Below are 21275 nucleotides of genomic sequence, written 5' to 3'. Positions count from 1 at the left end.
TGTTGCGCGCCTGCCGATCCCAGCCTGACCCCCTGACCACAGTACCCGGTGAGGATGACACTGCTGACATGACTGACACCATTGATATTAGTCAGCATAGTGACCTTGTTGACTCCGGGACTGATTACCCGCCTGCTCAGACTGGCTCTCCCTCTAGGGAACTGACGGAGGTAGAGAGTGTAACCAATGATAGAGTGGAGGGAAACCAACCTCTGCGGCGTACTACCTGCACCACTGCCGGGGTTCCTCCTGGACAGTCTTATAGGGACCAGTATGTATGGTCCGCTTCTCAGCCGCCCCCTGCCACAGCCTCAGTCATCGCTACCTTGGAACCTGTGAATGTTGACAGGGACTGCCAACCTTTCAGTGGGGGGATATGTAACAAGGCGAGTAGCTCTGACTGTTTTGTGATTAAAATGGACATGGAGACTGACATTACACAGGATGGTGCTGCCACCTTGTGGACAAGTGCTGAAACTGCTTGAGGGGTGGACGCTGTAAAATCTGATCCCCTCCCTCAGGCACTTGTTGTACAGGAAGTAAAAGTGTGGGAAAAGGACATTGAGCTACTGGAGCTGGACCTGAACAGACCTGCCTCGGACTGCCCTCATCGCTGAAGTGTGAGGGATTGCCAGAACTGCTGCAGACGGGATACTGGACTCAAGGGACCTCCGGACCATCTCCTTCCTCCGTACCAAGAGACTGTAAGCTAGTCCTCTGTTGAGACTGTAAGCTAGTCCTCCCTTGGAGTCGCCGCCAGTTACCCGGAGTCCAGGCCTGCTACGTGGGAGCCCTTCCTCCTTGTGTTTTGGACTGGTAATATAACCTATAGAGCAAGTCAGGGACAGAATTCTTGTATATCATTGCTGTTTTGTTTGTGTTCTGCGCCGTGTGTCTGAAGTTAAAGACCCGGATAGCAAACCCTGGTTATGTGTGCTGCTAAGCCAGCTGCGTGTGTCACTGAGATGTTTACCAGTAAAGAAATGTACCTTTACATAAAATCTGAGCGTGGGGATTTTGTTGGCACAGATTATGGGAACTCAGCCGCGGTCAGACCTGCGGCCACTTCAAGAATGTAACCTTGAAAAGAAAAGCATGCTACTGTGATGTAAAGTGGGGGCACGGGGCCATAGTTATGGGCTAGGGATTCCCTCTGGTAGGCACCCCAGCCCCACTTCATAGGAAAAGTGTTGTGGTCCTGGCTGGGTGTGCGGGCTTTAGAACTTCCATTTGTATGTATTCCCTCTTCACTTGTCCCAACTTCCACTAGTTTCATTTGTTTCTCCACAATCCAACCTACACCACAGTACATTCGTGAAAGTCATATGCTCCTCACCCCCTCCCCCCTCCTCAACGTCTTCTCTCTCTTAAAGGGATATTGCCAACATGGCTGAGCCTAGCTTTAAGCTGTTTACTGATGCTTAGGGAATCCTGCCCCGGGCACTCATTTTGTTTTATGTTTTGCTCCATCCTCTACCAGGACCAGTCTCACTCCATCACTTTAGTCCTCGGGTCAGTACTATAACCGTCTCCCTTTGTTCATTTTGTAGCTCAGTCACTCACTCTGTTCCTTGTTATTTAGGATCTCACTATCCCTTGCTCTGGTCTCTTCTGTCATCAGGGACACCTTTGTTATGCGGCTCTGCAGCCTACCCAGACCAAGGTTTGCCTCTCTAACAGGCTACACCCTATCTGATGTTCTTTCAAGAAACTGTCCTCTGTCTCCGTACTAGCCCCTCCCACTATGGGCTAATCTCAAACTTTAAATCTATCTTACCCTATTTACTGTTTATTGTTGGGCAGAACACCGCTTCCTAACAAGACAGTGAAAAATGTTATACCAGTAAACATTACAATTCAAGCGATTGTTGACCCCAAGGAAGAATGTGACAATATGTCCACCTTCTTACACTGTTACCTACACTATTAATGATTTAGAGACTTTTCAGTTCATATCAAGCCATATAAAAAAAAGCATTTATTTCACCCCTTACAGTATTTCAGTGTGTTTGTTGTCTGCTCTATATATATATTGGCAACGAAGGCGTTAATTTAAAGCATGAATTCATACACTGAACTGAACCTTTGATACTTGGCAGTAGTCCTCGAATATGACAATATTACTACTGATAACTTACGGGAGGATTTTTTTGTCATTACTGTTAGACACCTTGGAATAATGCTGCCAGGGTCTATAAATCAGACACATCAAACACACACAGCACAATACCAATCTACAGTCCATTCTGTGTAACAGCTTGCAGCTCCTGGAATCCCCCGTCTGTCGCGGTAGCTTTCATCAAGCAGGAGAATGATTCAGTGCTGTAAACTGTATTGTGACGCCTCTTTGTGTCTTTTTCTACATTTATCAGGCTGTAAACCTCTTTTATCTATCAATCTCTGTTGATTACATCCATTTAAATCAGTCAGGTTTTATTTTACTACAAAACATTATTATAAATGTAATATATTTTCCCGATTTAAAAAAATCTAGCAGGAGACATGTAGTGCAGCCATAAATGGTTTAAAACAGTTTCTTGTATTTTTATAAATAACCATAAAAAAAAGTAAAATTGTTAGAAACTAAATAAACATGTATCCATATATAATCCAGAACCTTTCACCACATTCATCCATCATGCCTTTGAAGCTTTGCTCAATTCTCATACGCCAAACTGTTATCTGTTTTTCTGGGACAGCTGAAAAGAACAGTAAAGAAATGTAGAAAAACTTCTGTTTTCTGAGGAATTTGAATGGAACGCTGTACTGGGTTCCGGGATAGGCCAAACGTATCCATCTCCATTAAAATTGCTTGGAGGAGAGTTTGACTCATGTTTGGTTCATTCCTTCAAGAAGATCTCTACTCATTGCCAAAATCATTGCATGAAACACGATATATGCTCAATTTCCCCTTGAGGAAATTAAACTCTCTTGGCGTAGTGCATGTTGCAAACTTTTTAATGACGATTTTAGGGAAATTGTGTAAGAAGCATAATTGAGGTAAAAAGGGAAAAAAATACTCACCGCTCTGTAATGAAAATTCAAAGGCAGTGAAGTCCTGGGCAGGTACCAGGTCATTGGTAGAGGCATATGCAGTATAATATACTTGAAAAAAAAAAATACAGTGAAGGCACATCCATTCCCGGAGATGAAGATTAAAATAAAAAACCTTTACTCAGCTCATAGAAAAACGTGCAAATGTCGCTGAACAGGATAACCTGACGCATTTCTGGCATCTACAGACACTTTAAAGGGGGCTTTACACGCTACGATATCGTTAATGTTTTATTGTCGGGGTCACGCCGTTAGTGACGCACATCCGGCGTCATTAATGATATTGCAGCATGTGACACTTTTGTGCGACCTAAAACGATCGCAAAAGCGGCAAAAATCGTTTGCCGCGGAGAGGTCGTCCTAAAACCAAAAATTGTTAAACGCTCATTAGCGATGTTGTTCCTCGTTCCTGCGGCAGCACACATCGCTGTGTGTGACACCGCAGGAGCAAGGAACATCTCCTTACCTGCCTCCACTGGCTATGTGGAAGATAGGAGGTGGGCGGGAAGTTTACGTCCCGCTCATCTCCGCCCCTCCGCTTCTATTGGACACCTGCCGTGTGACGTCGCTTTGACGCTGCACGACCCACCCCCTTAGAAAGGGGGAGGATCGCCGGCCAGAGTGACGTCGCAAGGCAGGTAAGTCCGTGTGACGGGAGTGCGCGATTTTGTGCGCGACGGGCAGCGATATGCCCGTGTCGCACAAACAATGGGGGCGGGTACGCACGCTAGCAATATCGGCAATGATATAGTAGCGTGTAAAGCCCCCTTTAGTCATAGGAAGTTCAGTAAGATGTTTTGTCTAAGTGTCTTTGCTGTATTTAAATAACTTTTTCCTTGAAAATAATGAGTCAAACAATAGAAAACAATGTGAACCCCAAATCATTTTCCCTCTCAATGATCATTTCTGCTTTCAAACAAGATAACAACACTCATCAACTTTCAATAAGAGTTGTACAAAATATCTTTCTATCTAGGGTGCATAAGGGGCCCTTGGTAAATATGGGGGTGTTAATATTTACATGTTTTTTTTGTATGGTTTTAATTATGAACTAATAAAACTTTTGTATTTTTATCTATTGAGTGAGTGCCATATTTTTGTCAAGCGCTTTTTCTCTAGTGTATGTTGCTATTGCTTGACAGTTGAGCACCCTTATAATTATTAAAATTATTACTGTGGCTGTGCATCCTCTCTCTTTTTTTATAGAATACACAATACAGACTGCTATAGGCTCTACACACAATAGAAACTGCCATGGGCTGTATACACAATATATGGGGATAGCACAGCACTTCTGGCTGAGTTGTGCATAAGTAGGATCCAATCCCATATGTTGTATCAAGTAATATCTGGCACTCAACTGGTGATTTTGATAATTTTTTTTCAAGTATCCAAAAATTAAACAGGCGGAAACATTTTGGTCAAATTGGCGGTCATATTAGTAGTGCGGCCGTGGCAGTGACTGGAGTGAGGCCCTGTAAGGAGGTGAGGGGGTGGGACCTGGGGTGGAGTGGGGTTTGGTGAAGAGGTTGCGGGTGAGCCCTGTGGCTTAATAAAGCATACAGTAATTACCCCAGGGCCCAGGCACCCCTCTTTACAGGGCCCCATACATCAGTAAGGGCAATCCTAGCGCAAGGAGAAAGGGCCCACCGACCACTGTACCGGTTCTGACCTCCAACAGATCCGGGATCAACTGGGGTCCATCATGGCGGTGACCGGCATCTCCCAGGTAAACCAGGACTGTGAGTAAAAAGAAACCTTGAATCCGCAGAGACTGTGTCCGCCTGTCCATGACGGCGCCCCATCCCCTCATCATCCTCCCCGGGGCTGCTCCACCTGTGGGGAGCAGAAACATCTTAGCTGCTACTACCATCTGCCCCGGAGGACAGCGACAGCAGCGGCGGCTATTCCCTGGCCGCATACCGCAGGTGGCGTCACGAAAGCAACCTCCACCATCATCATCTTCTCTCCCACCTTCTTTATTGTACACCTTGGGGCCATGAAACCGGGCAAAAGGGCTACCTGTGACATTCCCCTGACCTGACATCACCAGCCAGGTGACGAGATTTTAACCCCTTGCCCCGTGGGTGCTACAACTTGGTGTCACGAATGGGATAATGTGCAACCAAATGGGTACTGTGCGCCTTACGAATTGAATGCCTAAAGGACTGTTTAATTGAAAGTTTGTACACGGTGGCCATTACAGAACAACAGGTGGATGAAGAATGCCCGCCCTTCGTGGGTTGGCGGAGAGAGTGGCGTGAAGTCGAGGCCCACCCCCTCCCAAGCACATAAAAAGAGAAAAGAAACTAACAGAGAGAGAAGTCGGATTGCAGAGCCCAAAAAGTGTGGATGCACCAGGACCACCTTAGGCACAGGGTGTCAAACATGGCAAACCATGGAGGCAGAGGTGGCTTGGGTGAGTCGACAGCTGTGGAGGATGCAGTTGGATGCCATCCATGACTGGGAGGCGTCCATAATGGGGGTGGTGGTAGCCATGCGGGCCCACGAAGAACGGGAGCCGCCAACTCTGAAGGAGGAAGAACCTGTGACAAAAGAAGCAGGGATCCTTGTCACCCCCGCCATCGGTGACATCCTCCAGGCCTCACCAAGCTGCCAGCAGCCTCCAGTAGCAGATCCATCTGTCCCGGCCTCAGACCAAAGGCATAGAAGCTACCTACCCCCAGGCAGCCAAAGACCCGGTTACCGACCCCCAGGCAGCCGAAGACCTGGCTACCGACCCCCAGACAGCCAAAGACCCGGCCAGCGACCCCAAGGCAGCCAAAGACCCGGCTACTGATCCACAGGCAGCCTAAGACCCGGCTACGGACTCACAGGCAGCTAAATGACCAGCCAACAGTGCAATGAGAGTGGAGGCTCTAGCAGCCCTGAACCTGTCTGCCTCTGACCTGGAGCCAGAGACTGAGACACAGACCGGTGAGCTAGAAGGCACTCTCCCGGGGATAACCTGGGGGGTGCCATGAGAACCCTGAGTCCCCCACTGCCATGCCGAGTGGTAGGGGAGACCACCAATGGACTGTATGCCCGGCTACTATTGTCCAGCTGGCTGCCAAAGATCGACAGCGCCAGACCCAGATGGCGGACATGGAGATCCGCAACCTGGCAGCTAAACAGCGGCTCCGGAAGGCCAACCCATTGGACCAGGGACCACTACGGGTGGGCACTGTCACCCGGTTTGATTTGGAGTGGGGTGTGGGGCTTTATCTCGGAGGAGGGACTGGACAAGGAGGTCTTCGTGTCCCACTGAGATGTGGCGTCCCACCTCCGTAAGGGTCTCCCTGGCCGGACCTGCATCCCGGAGACAAGGTGACATACACCCAGCATAAGGGAGAGCAGGGCTGGTATGCCCTTAACGCGGGACTGTGTTGCCTGGAGGTGACTGCTGCAGCACCGGAACCCACTCTTGAGGTATGTCCTGACCCAGTTCCCGCTTCCCGCCAAGAACTTTGCACACTTGAAAAGAGGGACAAGTGCACCCAGACCATGGCAGAAAAATTCCCATACCCCCAGTAAATTTTTTTTTTTGTGTGTGTGTTTAATGGACAACTGGTCCACGGGACTGTGAGTGGTTGGAACTGATTTATAAATAGTTGCACCTGTTGGGCACCCTACCAGAATTAGGGTGACTCGTAATTTTACAGAGTATGTTTGCTAACCGGGAGCAGTGCACTTATGGGTGGCACAAAAAGGATTCCGTCATTCTGCATCCTTGTATCGTGTCATAGTAAGAAAGTTTACTTGCGTGAACAAATTTTTTAATGCTGAAAAAAATGTTTTATGCTTGATATTCGAACAAGTTTGATAATGTCGGTGATCTTTTGCTGCTAATGACCAGTACTTGAAAAATGCTTTGATTATCATGCTGAACCAGTGAACTGCGAGTTAACATGTTTGCAACGTTAAGGTATGGTGCCTCCCATAAAGGGAAGAATGTTTACCTGTTATTGCATACTAAAAAAATTACAGTGTACTAACTTTGTTTGGTTGCAGCCCGGGTGTGCTGCCATTTGCTGTGGGGGAATGTGGCACCCCTGAGGCTTCAGTCGCCACTTGGTACTGCACCTCACTTAAGGTGCGGTACTCATCCTGGATCCACAGGAGGTAGGCAGCGGTTCCACCACACACCAACTCCCACACATAACCAAGTTGGCCTCCCTATTGGGGATCAGCTAGGGTTGGGTCTTAAAGCAGTCACCAAGCATGGGGGGCTTCCACCCACTAGCGAAAGTGAACCAGGGGCAGAAGAGTCACTAGGGGGAGTCAGGAGCAACACAACAGTTAGAGAGTTCTCTCGCAGGAGAGGAAGAGAGCAGTTGGGTTTTACAAGTGTCTCTGGTGGGACGCAGGAGTCAATACGGTCGCCGAGGGGAGAGCTTCATTGCTCCCTCGGGACCGGCGCAGAGCAGAATCCTAGGGTGGATTATACTTCAGGTTGTCCACCAAAATCTGCAGGCCAGGGGGATTTTACACTGAGAGAAAGGGAGTACTTGCACATATATGGTACAAAAAATACTTTATTGATACAAATAGACAACAAAATCACAATCCAATTGTTTAAAAACACATAAAAAACAAAGTACTTCAGTGTACTGTACACATTAAGGAAGTTGAGACACCATATACAGGACAAATACTTTGGCTTTGAGGTCAAAGAATTAATTAGGGTGAATTTCATGAAATAATTAAAAAAAAAATGATGTGGGCTTCGCACAATTTTTGTGTCCAGCCAGGTACAACTAGGCTGCTGGGGATTGGAATCCCAGAGCAGGGTGCCCAAGCTTTCTGGGCACCCCTGCTACGAATTGCAGTCCGTAGCCACCACAGAAAATAGCGCTTTCATAGAAGCGCCATCTTCTGGCGCTGTATCCAACTCTTCCAGCTGCCCTGGTGACGGGTGGCTCGCTGAGTAATAATGGGGTTAGGGCTAGCTGTATATTATCAACTGGCCCTAAGCCCGAAATTCATGGTGGCACGCCAATATTAGACATGGTCACCATGAATTTCTAGTACAGATAAAAAAACACAACACAAAAATATTTTTATTAGAAATAAAACACAACACAATTAGTGACTCCATCTTTATTGAAATAAAGAACCCCCCTCCGCAGTAATCCTCGGTCAAGGGTCCTGCGCCGTCCAATCCGGATCCAATGTCATCTGATCGGTTTGCTGGAATGGCAATGCTAATAGTTTTTTGGTCCTGCCAATAAAGCCTATTTGATTTGATTTGATTTAATTTCATAGATAGAATTGATAATTAGATATAATTGATAGATAGATATAATAGATAGATAGATAGATAGATAGATAGATAGATAGATAGATAGATAGATAGATAGATAGAAGGATAGATAGAAGGATGGATAGATAGAAGGAAGGATCGATAGATAGAAGGATGGATGGATAGATAGATAGATAGATAGAGGGATGGATAGATAGATAGATAGATAGATAGAAGGATAGATAGAAGGATGGATAGATAGAAGGAAGGATAGATAGATAGAAGGATGGATGGATAGATAGATAGATAGATAGAGGGATGGATAGATAGATAGAGGGATAGATAGATAGATAGATGGATAGATAGATAGATGGATAGATAGATAGATAGATAGATAGATAGATAGATAGATAGATATAGGGATAGATAGATAGATAGACAGATAAATATTGCATCTCTTTATAGGTGAAGGAAAGAGTCAGATTCATTTGTACCCATAAAACTACTATAAAGAAATAAGGAAAAAAAATACAAATAATATTTTATTTTTTATGTTAACCAACTTGGATTCGAACAAGCAAACTTACAGTTTCCTGTGTCCAGCAACCTCCTTCCTAGCTTTCGTAGCTGCTTTAGCTGTTGTTGAGCCACTAGGAATTGATGATGTAAAAGGGAGGATTTTATATGAATAAACCTACAATGCAGCCTTGGATTACACAGCAGATTATACAGGACACAGAGCTCCATTGTACAGAGCAGCATCTCTATGTTCTGTGTTCTAGAGGGAGAGGAAAAGAGGTGTTTTTTTTCTTCTAATAAAATTATCAAAAATAATTAAAAAAATAGAATGTAATTTTTATTACACTTTTTTATAAAGTAATAAACATCACAAATCAGCAAATAACATGGACGTATTTGGTGTCCCTGTAATCGTAACGACCCGAACAAGACAGCGATCAGATTATTGATGGGGATCGGTAAATGGTGTGAAAAAAATGGCGAAATTTATTATTTTTCTTTATTAAAACCCATAAAAAATGTAATAAAAATGTATCACTGAGGCCGTGTTCACACGTAGCATAGATGCTGTGTTTTTTCTGCAGGTGTCCGCACCACGAGTACAATAACAATCTTCTCTGATTATTGCGTGTTTGCGGTATTTTTTATGCATTGTCCCTTTTTTGACACATGTTTGGGGCAGATGTGAATCCTGAAGACTATAAAGAAAAAAAAACACCAAATCCGCGCAGTTCAGCAGCGTCTTTAGACACAAGAGAGGCGGAGCTTTCATGACGTCTCATCCACTTTGCTTGGACATTTAGTCCGTGTTCACATGTAGTGTAAATGCTGCATTTTTTTCTGCTGTTTTTTTGCACATTTATTCTGCTGTGTTTAATTATCCAAGCAAAGTGGATGTGATTCCACAAGAAGACGCCGCTGAACTCTGCGGCTTTGATGCTTTTTTTTCTCTACAGGTTTCTATGTGGAGCTTAAAAAAACCCAGGAAAAAGCTTCTCTGTACAATAAAAACACTTAAAAACGCAGATTCACATCTGACCCAAAAACGCATTAAATAATGGAGAGAAGGCAGAAAAAAAGCAGCAAAAATGGAATAATCAGAGAAGATTGTTATTGTGTAGTTTGGTGCCGACAGCGGCAGAAACAAAAAAAACCTGAAATTATGCAGTGTGTGAACACGGCTTTATAGGCACAAATAAGCAACATGTCACATAGTGACACATAGAAATATAAGAAAATTCTGGCTGCTATGACTATTAACGAACAGTCTGGGGCAACTGCTGAATGACCATTACTGACAAATGGGTGTGGCTAGGGGTGTGGCTAGGGGGCGTGGTCAAAATTTGCCGCGGCGCGCTTACTTTGTCCCTCTTTCCTTTCTTCAAAAGTTGGGAGGTATGATGTCATCTATAGTGTAGTATTGTTGCTGCCAGGGCTGACTTTGATGACCCTATACTGCCAGACATCTCCTTGGTTGCCCAGTCCTAATTGTCTACCATGAGGCTCCTGATGCCATTGTGGCTGCAGAGCCATTCCTGCCACATATCTGCTGGCTGCATGCCATCTGTATTTTATAATGCAAAACTGTAGTGTTGCTGCTGGGCCAACCATTGCTAGTCCTACACCAACAGACATTTCCGTGCCTGTCCCATCCTAATTCTGTACTATGTAGCTTTTGCTGCTGCATCTGCTGCCACCGGTCTGATTGCTGCAAATTGAAGGGGCTATTTATAGCCCCCACTATACACACGCCATTAGGATCTTCCTCCCTGAAGAAGTGTGCAACTCATACCGAAACGCGCATTGGTGATCCTCTGATCCTGTTTGGGTGTTCCGGATGGCCTAGGAACGTTCTTTGATCGCACCTTTTTTTGCACTTGCACCAGGGGCGTAACGATCGCAGAGGTCGCCACTGCGACCGGGCCCGCAGGGTTATAGGGGCCCGGCAGCCGCTCTGCAGAGCCGGCTGCCGGGCCCCTATGTGTAGTGCTGCTGTGTAGTGGCCGACTGCGCGACCGTTAGGGGGCCGGCCTGTGAGTCAGGGGGGCCCAGTGTCTGCAGGGGGGCAGAGGGGCCCCTGACCTGGCGAGGCCACCAGGCGTTCCTGACCTGCTGCAGAGGAGATGTGCTCCTGCACGGCAGACGGAATCCATCCCTACCAGGACCTGCGATGATGTCACGCCCATGTGACTGTGGGAGGAGACACAGGATGCCGGGGAGAAAGCAGGAGAAGATACTTCGAACACATGAGTGGTAATGAGAAAAGAGGGGACGTGAGGGGAGGGGCTGCAGGGTGAGGGGGATATGAGGGCTGCAGACTGTGACAGAAGCATGTGAAGGGTGCAGAGTGTTTGAGAGGGGTAAGTTGGGGTACGGGCAGGGTGAGATATGTGGGGCAGGGTGTGAGACATATGAGGGTGTAGTGTCTGTGATATGGGGGGGTGCAGGCTGCATAGGGAGCAGGGTGTGTGACATATGGGGGCAGGGGCGTAACTACCGCAGTCGCAGGGGTCAGAAGGAGCAGAGAGGTACTTGTTTTTTTATTTTGCTGGCTGCATGACACATATAGGCCCGGGGAAGCTGCCTGCATGATACATGGAGGCCCTGGTGGGGCTGGCTGGCAGGCTGCATTACACATAGAAGCCCTGGGGGCTGGCTGTATGACACATGGAGGCCCTGGGGGGGCTGGCTGTATGACACATGGAGGCCCTGGGGGGGCTGGCTGCATGACACATGGAGGCCCTGGGGGGGCTGGCTGCATGACACATGGAGTCCCTGGGGGGGCTGGCTGCATGACACATGGAGGCCCTGGGGGGGCTGGCTGCATGACACATGGAGGCCCTGGGGGGGCTGGCTGCATGACACCTGGGGGGGGCTGGCTGCATGACACATGGAGGCCCTGGGGGGGCTGGCTGCATGACACCTGGGGGGGGATGGCTGCATGACACATGGAGGCCCTGGGGGGGCTGGCTGCATGAGACATGGAGGCCCTGGGGGGGCTGGCTGCATGACACATGGAGGCCCTGGGGGGGCTGGCTGCATGACACATGGAGGCCCTGGGGGGGCTGGCTGCATGACACATGGAGGCCCTGGTGGGGCTGGCTGGCAGGCTGCATTACACATAGAAGCCCTGGGGGCTGGCTGTATGACACATGGAGGCCCTGGGGGGGCTGGCTGTATGACACATGGAGGCCCTGGGGGGGCTGGCTGCATGACACATGGAGGCCCTGGGGGGGCTGGCTGCATGACACATGGAGTCCCTGGGGGGGCTGGCTGCATGACACATGGAGGCCCTGGGGGGGCTGGCTGCATGACACATGGAGGCCCTGGGGGGGCTGGCTCCATGACACCTGGGGGGGGGCTGGCTGCATGACACATGGAGGCCCTGGGGGGGCTGGCTGCATGACACCTGGGGGGGGATGGCTGCATGACACATGGAGGCCCTGGGGGGGCTGGCTGCATGAGACATGGAGGCCCTGGGGGGGCTGGCTGCATGACACATGGAGGCCCTGGGGGGGCTGGCTGCAAGACACATGGAGGCCCTGGGGGGGCTGGCTGCATGACACATGGATGCCCTGGTGGGGCTGGCTGGCAGGCTGCATTACACATAGAAGACCTGGGGGCTGGCTGTATGACACATGGAGGCCCTGGGGGGGCTGGCTGCATGACACATGGAGGCCCTGGGGGGGCTGGCTGCATGACACATGGAGGCCCTGGGGGGGCTGGCTGCATGACACATGGAGTCCCTGGGGGGGCTGGCTGCATGACACATGGAGGCCCTGGGGGGGCTGGCTGCATGACACATGGAGGCCCTGGGGGGGCTGGCTGCATGACACCTGGGGGGGCTGGCTGCATGACACATGGAGGCCCTGGGGGGGCTGGCTGCATGACACCTGGGGGGGATGGCTGCATGACACATGGAGGCCCTGGGGGGGCTGGCTGCATGAGACATGGAGGCCCTGGGGGGGCTGGCTGCATGACACATGGAGGCCCTGGGGGGGCTGGCTGCATGACACATGGAGGCCCTGGGGGGGCTGGCTGCATGACACATGGAGGCCCTGGGGGGGCTGGCTGCATGACACATGGAGGCCCTGGGGGGCTGGCTGCATGACACATGGAGTCCCTGGGGGGGCTGGCTGCATGACACATGGAGTCCCTGGGGGGGCTGGCTGCATGACACATGGAGGCCCTGGGGGGGCTGGCTGCATGACACCTGGGGGGGGCTGGCTGCATGACACATGGAGGCCCTGGGGGGGCTGGCTGCATGACACCTGGGGGGGATGGCTGCATGACACATGGAGGCCCTGGGGGGGGCTGGCTGCATGACACATGGAGGCCCTGGGGGGGCCGGCTGCATGACACATGGAGGTCCTGGGGAAGCTGGCTGCATGACACATGGAGGCCCTGGGGGGGCTGGCTGCATGACACCTGGGGGGGGGGCTGGCTGCATGACACATGGAGACCCTGGGGGGGCTGGCTGCATGACACATAGAGGCCCTGGGGGGGGGCTGGCTGCATGACGCATAGAGGCCCTGGGGGGGCTGGCTGCATGACGCATAGAGGCCCTGGGGGGGCTGGCTGCATGACACATATAGGCCCGGGGGAAGCTGGCTGCATTACACATGGAGGCCCTGGTGGGGCTTGCTGCATGACACCTGGTGGGGCTGGCTGCATGACACATGGAGGCCCTGGTGGGACTGGCTGCATAATACATGGAGGCCTGGGGGTGCTGGCTGCATGATACATGGAGGTCTATGGGACTGCATAATAAACATGAAGGACACCTTATACATAGACTATAGCAGCACATTATACATGGAGGTCTATGGGGCTGCATTATAATACATATAGGACTATGGGGGCTACATTATAATATATGGAGGACTATGGAGGCTACCTTACACATGGTCTGTGGGGGTGCATTATAAAGCATGGGGGACTGTGGTGCAGTATAAAATATGGAGAACTATGGGAAATGCATTATAATACATGGAGGACTATGGGGCTGCATTCTAATATATAAAGGGTTATGTGGGACTGCATAATAAACATGAAGGACACCTTATACATAGACTATAGCAGCACATTATACATGAAGGTCTATGGGGCTGCATTATAATACATATAGGACTATGGGGGCTACATTATAATATATGGAGGACTATGGAGGCTACCTTACACATGGTCTGTGGGGGTGCATTATAAAGCATGGGGGACTGTGGTGCAGTATAAAATATGGAGAACTATGGGAAATGCATTATAATACATGGAGGACTATGGGGTGCATTCTAATATATGAAGGGTTATGTGGGACCCTTTATACTATATGGAAGGCTATGTGGGGGCCATTATAGTATTTGGAGAACTATATACGAGGGAGGAAAAAGATACAAGTATGGGATGGGAATGTTTTGTGCTGAGGGAAAAGGGCTCTTTCCCATGCTCTGCTATACATCTCTCAGCACCCAGCTTTCCCATGCTCCGCTATACATCTCTCAGCACCCAGCTTTCCCATGCTCTGCTATACATCTCTCAGCACCCAGCTTTCCCATGCTCTGCTATACATCTCTCAGCACCCAGCTTTCCTATGCTCTGATATACATCTCTCAGCACCCAGCTTTCCCATGCTCTGATATGGGAAAGCTGGGTGCTGAGGGAAAGATGTATGACAGAGGGATTTTAGATCATGGGAAACCTGGGTGCTGTGGGTAAAAGCCAAGTGTCAGCATCATTATCCCGTACCCTAAGTGTTGTGTACATGGAGGGGGGCCCCGGTCCAAAGTTTGCACCAGGGCCCATCAAACTCTAGTTACGCCACTGACTTGCACTTTAGGTAATTATGGCTCCCTTGTTTACTATACGGCATATGTGTTTCTACAACTCTTTTCCAGAGTGATATTTATAATATAGTGTGGATGAAGTTCTTCCTCTATATTTATGGCTTTACTGCTCCACTCTTATCCTGAAGTTCTTGTTGGGTTCTGTTATTTGCCGTATTTCTCTATTATTTTGTTATTTATCGTATAACATACACTATCTGGAAACCATTTTTTCCTATCATTTGGCCTCAGTTCCCCCTTTCCTCTCCACTCTCTTGTGGTTGTTTTTATAGCACATTTATTTTTATCTTGTGTCTGTTTGTGATTTTCTAATAAATTTGTATTGTTTTGGCACAAATTATTCTTCCCCTCTCGTTCATTATGTAATTCTGAGTAGTACATACACCGGTCTACCTATACCAAGGCTAGCCAGGTGATAATATGGTTAGCTCATGTGGCGCCCTGAGCAAGCCAGGACGTCACAAGCACTACACCAACACACCCCACACTCCTGGTCAGGCACATCAAAGTCAGACAAAAACCCTTGTTGCTTCCCTCCAGGGGCTGATGCTCACACCAGGGGGTGGGCCAGGCAGTTGGTCCTGCCCACCGAGGAGTGCACAGTCCTGGAGGCGGGAAAAGAGAGCAGATAGTTTGCAGTGGAGAAGAGTGGTGGAAGTGAAGTGGCAGTTGAGGAGTCTGAAGTTGGTCCGGGTGTGTGGCCCGGACAGAACAGCAAGGTTGGCAGACGGTGGTGACCGTCTGCAGGAGAGGCCTATTGGAGCTAGCCGTAAGGACCGTGGATGCGCGGTGGCCCGGCGGTACCGGACCGGTACGCAAAGAGAAGCCAGCACCATCCGGCAGGGGCTTATGGACCCCGGCAAGGCTAGGAGTCGCCGTGCAATTTGTCAAATCCGTTAGCGAAGGGAACCTCCTGGGTTTCCCAGCAACCAAGTCCCGACAGAAGGCAACAGTCCAACCGTTAAAGGGAAACACAGTCACCGCCAAGGCTAAAGTTCCCAGGGCCAGAGCCTGCGGGCAAAAGGGGCTCCCTCAGCACATATCCAAGCTGGTGAGCGGGTTACCGGTGGGAACCCATTGGAACCGTACGCACTACACAGGTGCAGGGAAAGGCAGTCACCATCAATCTGCCGGGAGGAGCAACACCGCAGCCGTCTGTGGGACCCGTCCATCCAGCCGCTTGTTTTACCGGAGACTCTGTGTACATCATTGGCTGAGTGAGTACCACCGTGCCGTGCGGCACAGCGCTGCCCCCGCGACCCTGCACCTCGCCAGGCCCCGTAACCCGCCTGCCATCCATCCTTACCCCATCACCGGGCCCCGGGACAACCAATCCCCTACCCACGGAGGGGAGAATTAACATCCAGGCTGCTCCCTGCCATCGCTCCCGGGATCCCTGTCCAGAGCAGCGGTGGTGTCACCAACCTCACCACAACCGTGGGTGGCGTCACAGACAATATCAAATCCCCACAATCAAACCCCCTTTTCACTCACGGGTGAGGAACGCCGCTCGAGCCCCCGGGATCCGGCCCACCGCTCCAGCCACCACCGAGCAGCAGCAGCAGCCGGACCCGAGCAGTGGGAGAGCGCAGCGTCCCCTCCTCCGCCCGCGACACTCATTTATGAGAATTCTGTTTCGAATATATGAGAATGTCAGCCAAGGAAATGATAACAAATTTCCCCAACAGGTGAGTAAATACATCATTCAAAAAGTGCTGAAAAATCGCAGTACTGAATGCCGTCTTACACTTATCCCCCAGCCGGACCTGAATCAGATTATAGGCCCCCTGCGATCGAGTTTGGAGAATTATTTAACACAGGCAATCTAGTTAAATAGGTCTGAAATTAATGGCATCGGACATGGGTCACAAACCATAATCTGGTTAAGCTCATGGAAATCCAGATACGGACACAGTCCATCATCCTTCTTTTTGACAAAGAAGATACCCACATCCACTGGGGACAAAGATGGCCTAATGTGACCATTAGCCAAACTCTCTGTTATGTACTCCTTGAGAGCTTGTCTCTCATAACCAGACAAATTAAAGAGTCTGCAATTGGGCAACTTGGCCCCTGGGTTCAACTTTATGGTGCAGTAATAAGGTCTGTGAGCTGGCAGCTCCTGACAACCCTTCTCAGGGAACACATCACCTAACTTTGAGAAAATATCCAGGATACTAGCAGTTATCACTAAGATTCATATCTCTAGATAATGTTTGTTACAGTGAGAGCTCAATTTAATTGTATCCTCGGTTTTCCAGTCAACAACAGGGTTATGTAATGTAAACCAAGGGAAGCCTAACACAATGTGTGCTGGTAGGTCTTTGACCATATAGCATGTAATGTGCTCCGAATGGAGTACCTATATGCGGAGTTCCAACCCCTGTACACACTCCATAAAGGCCACTTGGGAGAGAGGTGATGAGTCAATGTCAAAAATGTGGACAGGACTAGATAACTTGTTCACCCTTAACCCGGAGGAGCAAGCAAACTGTTTGTGAATTGTGTTGGCCCCAGAGCAACTACCTAAAAGAACCTTAATAGGAACATCATGGCCCTTTATTTTAACACCAGCAGGTAATAAACACTGAAACACCATCGTGGAAGAAATACATAGACCCAGGTTGAAATCCCTCAACCCACCGGGACCAAAAGGTTTTTTCAACTGCTGTATTCCCATGGGCACAGAGGGGCAGACACAAAGAAAGTGATCCATATTTCCCCAGCAAAAACAAGCTCCTCCCTTTTAGCTGAGGAAAAGCCTTTCCTCCCAAGGGACATCCTTCCAAGCTGCAAAGGCTTGAGTGAGGTCTCCAGAGGTAAAGACAATACCAATACCCCCTCCCAGCAAGTCCTAGTATTATGAGACCTTTGTCTGAAACCGTCATCAATCTGGATAACTAGCGACATGGCACACTCAAGGGACGTAGAACTTTCATACATGACCAACGCCTTCTTCATCCTCTAGGACAGACATGGCGAACCTTTTACAGGCCTCAAACTGTAGCCCTAAACCCAATTATTTTTCCGAAGTGCCAACCAATCATATCATGTAAATAATTGATTTTAACCTTACCTTTGCCGTCTTCTCTTCTCCTCAGAAGGGGCATCACGCTCATGCTTACCACACATTGAAGCTCAGCCCCTGCCCTTTCCAGACACAGCAGTTGATCTTTCTGGAAAAAATTGCAGCATATTAGACAGAGATCTTAGCCTGGAATGCAATCAGGTGTCACCCTGTAATCCACATCTACATTTCAAAGTCTGAACATCTTGAAATCCCATAAAGACGTACGAGTTGCTCCCCTCCCCTTTCATTGTGTAGTTATGTCCTCCTTTCTGGGCCACTTCTTGGTAAACATGTCCCACATCTGGATATATATTTCCTACATTCTGGTATATTTGTCCCCATCATGGCCCCATCCTGGTAAATATACCTCATCCTGGTAAATGTCCTCCATCCTGGCAAATGTACCTTATTCTGGCATGTTCCCCCATGCTGGTAAATGTACCCCATCCTGACATATTGCCCATCCTTGTAAATGTTCCCCCATCCCGGCATGTACCCCATTCCTGGTAAATGTCCTCCATCCTGGTAAATGTTCCCAATCCTGGTTAATTTACCCCCATCCAGGTAAATGTACCCCCATCCAGGTAAATATACCTCTTCCTAGCATGTACCCCTTCCTGGTAATTGTTCCCCTTCCTGGTAAATGTATCCTATCGTGGCATGTTTCCTCCATCCTGGCTTGTATGTTTTCCCCATTCTACCATGCATGTTTCCTCCATCCTGGCATGTATATTTTCCCCATCCTGGCATGCATGTTTTATCCATCCTGCCATGCATGTTTCCTCCATCCTGGCATGCATGTTTCCCCATCCTGGCATGCTTGTATCCTCCATCCTGGCATGCATGTTTTCCCCATCCTGGCATGCATGTTTCCCCATCCTGGCATAGATGTTTCCTCCATCCTGGAATGCATGTTTCCCCATCCTGGCATGCATGTTTCCCCATCCTGGCATGCATGTTTCCTCCATCCTGGCATGCATGTTTTCCCCATCCTGGCATGCATGTTTCCTCCATCCTGGCATGAATGTTTTCCCCATCCTGCCATGCATGTTTCCTCCATCCTGGCATGCATGTTTCCCCTTCCTGGCATGCATGTTTTCCCCATCCTGCCATGCATGTTTCCTCCATCCTGGCATGCATGTTTCCCCTTCCTGGCATGCATGTTTTCCCCATCCTGCCATGCATGTTTCCTCCATCCTGGCATGCATTTTTCCCCATCCTGGCATGCATGTTTCCTCCATCCTGGCATGCATGTTTCCTCCATCCTGGCATGCATGTTTCCTCCATCTTGGCATATATGTTTTCCCCATCCTGCCATGCATGTTTCCTCCATCTTGGCATGTATGCTTTCCCCATCCTGCCATGCATGTTTCCTCCATCTTGGCATGTATGTTTCCCCATCCTGGCATGCATGTCATGCCCCCCCCATGCTGGCATGTGTGTTCCCCCTCCCCCACCCCATGCTGGCATGTGTGTTCTCCCCCACCCCATGCTGGCGCTGGCCCCCCATCCCCACCTTGGCACAGCCGCACACGAGTTATAAAAAAAAAGCAACACACAACTTACCTTCCTGCACACGCTCCCCCGCTGTGCGCCGCTGGGTCCTCAGTTCCCACACGGCCAGAAGACGTCATTACGCCGGTGCTGCTCACTGACACTCCTCCGTCTCCTAGGCAACACACCTGCGGCCCAGGAGAGGAGGAGTGTCAGAGTGAGGAGAAATGTCTCCTCCGCTCCAACACAGCTTTGATCTGCCAGCGCGACTGCACCAGCAGATCAAAGTGGCAGGATCAGGCGATAGCACGCGTGCCAGCAGAATGGCTCTGCATGCCCCTGGTGGCACGCGTGCCATAGGTTCGCCATCACTGCTCTAGGATATCCCCTGAAAAAATTGTCTTTTAAGCGAAGGGTCATTTCACCGAGTGTCCACAAATCAGCACTAGAATTCGGTGCAATAATCCTCTACAGGCCAATTCCCCTGCAGTGAAATTGCAGTGAACAGATCTTAAGGCCGCTTTAGACGCAGCGACATCGCTAACGAGATATCACTGGAGTCACGGAATTCATGACGCACATCCGGGCTCGTTAGCGACGTTGTTGCGTGTGACAGCTACGAGCGACCGCTAATGATCAGAAATACTCACCTAATCGTTGATCGTTGACACGTCGTTCATTTTCAAAATATCGTTGCTCTTTCAGGACGCAGGTTGTTCGTCGTTCCTGAGGCATCACACATCGCTATGTGTGACACCCCGGGAACGATGAACAACAGCGTACCTGCGTCCTCTGGCAACGAGGTGGGAGTGACGTGAATGCAGCTGCTCTCCGCCCCTCTGCTTCTATTGGTGGCCCTCTGAGTGACGTCGCTGTGACGTCGAACGAACCGCCCCCTTAAAAAAGAGGTTGTTCGGTGGCCACAGCAACGTCGTTAGCAAGGTAAGTATGTGTGACGCGTACCGGCAATATTGTTCGTCACGGGCAGTGATTTGCCCGTGACGCACAAACGACGGGGGCAGGTGCTTTCGCTAGCGACATCGCTAGCGATGTCGCTGCGTGTAAAGCAGCCTTTAGACTCAGCTAAAGATGTTTTATTTTTATCTGGATTATCATAAATGAGACTGAGTGCCAAAAAAAATTCCATCCACTGTATGAAAAAAGGGAAAAGGCCCATGCTTGTATGTTACGCTTGCATGCTGCTTTACATGCTGGAATGGAAAGGTTGGACAAAATATAATGTCACTGGGTGTAAGGGGATAACAGGGGACCAGGGCTCCTAGACTGGCCCCAAACTAGGGGGCCCTAGCTGTCTCTAATCCCAGAAATACCTCTAGTGGTGAAGATGTCTGGAACGCCTTTTTTCCTTGCTCCTGGCAAGCCCTGATCTTATACCCCCATTCCCGACTCAAAGGGGCCATCAGTAATGCAGGGAATGAAAGCACTAGGCAGGAAATAGAGCTGGAGTGACAAAGGCTTCAGATATACCATAGTCATTTGCATATCAATTCAAATGCTGCCTTCTTACTACTGGAGGAACAGATTGGCTATGTAAAGGTATTGCTGAACTTGGTTTGGAAAGAGGAACATGTTCATGTAAATAGTTTCGGATTTGAAATCTGCTGATAGATTCCCTGTAGGCTAGGGTCACATGACATTATTAAAGAAAAAAATTGATCTGATTATCATTCAGAAAAGTGGTACAATATTTTTCTCACTTGTCATTTGTGTGCAATCTGGTTTTTTTTTTTACTTTAGCAGCAATTAATCATTTACAGGAGCATTTACAGTTTCCTATGCTACAGAATTGTAATGTATGTAAAAAATCAGTTGCTTTACTGTTGCATCCAATTTCTTTCTTTCACCAATAGAATTGAATGGGTGAGTCTCATCTGATATCAGAGACAAGTTGCAGCATGCTGTGATTTTTTTCACAGACAGATTCTGCCAGTGAAAAAATTCAGTCATCTGCAGTCTGCACTGCTCCATTAAATAACATGGGTCCGTGAGCTATCTGATAAAAAATATCGGAAAGCACACATCCAATTTTTACGGT

Source organism: Anomaloglossus baeobatrachus, chromosome 1 (assembly GCF_048569485.1).
Source record: "Anomaloglossus baeobatrachus isolate aAnoBae1 chromosome 1, aAnoBae1.hap1, whole genome shotgun sequence".
Taxonomy (NCBI): domain Eukaryota; kingdom Metazoa; phylum Chordata; class Amphibia; order Anura; family Aromobatidae; genus Anomaloglossus; species Anomaloglossus baeobatrachus.
The sequence above is the reverse complement of the archived record's forward strand: the minus strand, read 5'-3'. Positions refer to the sequence as shown.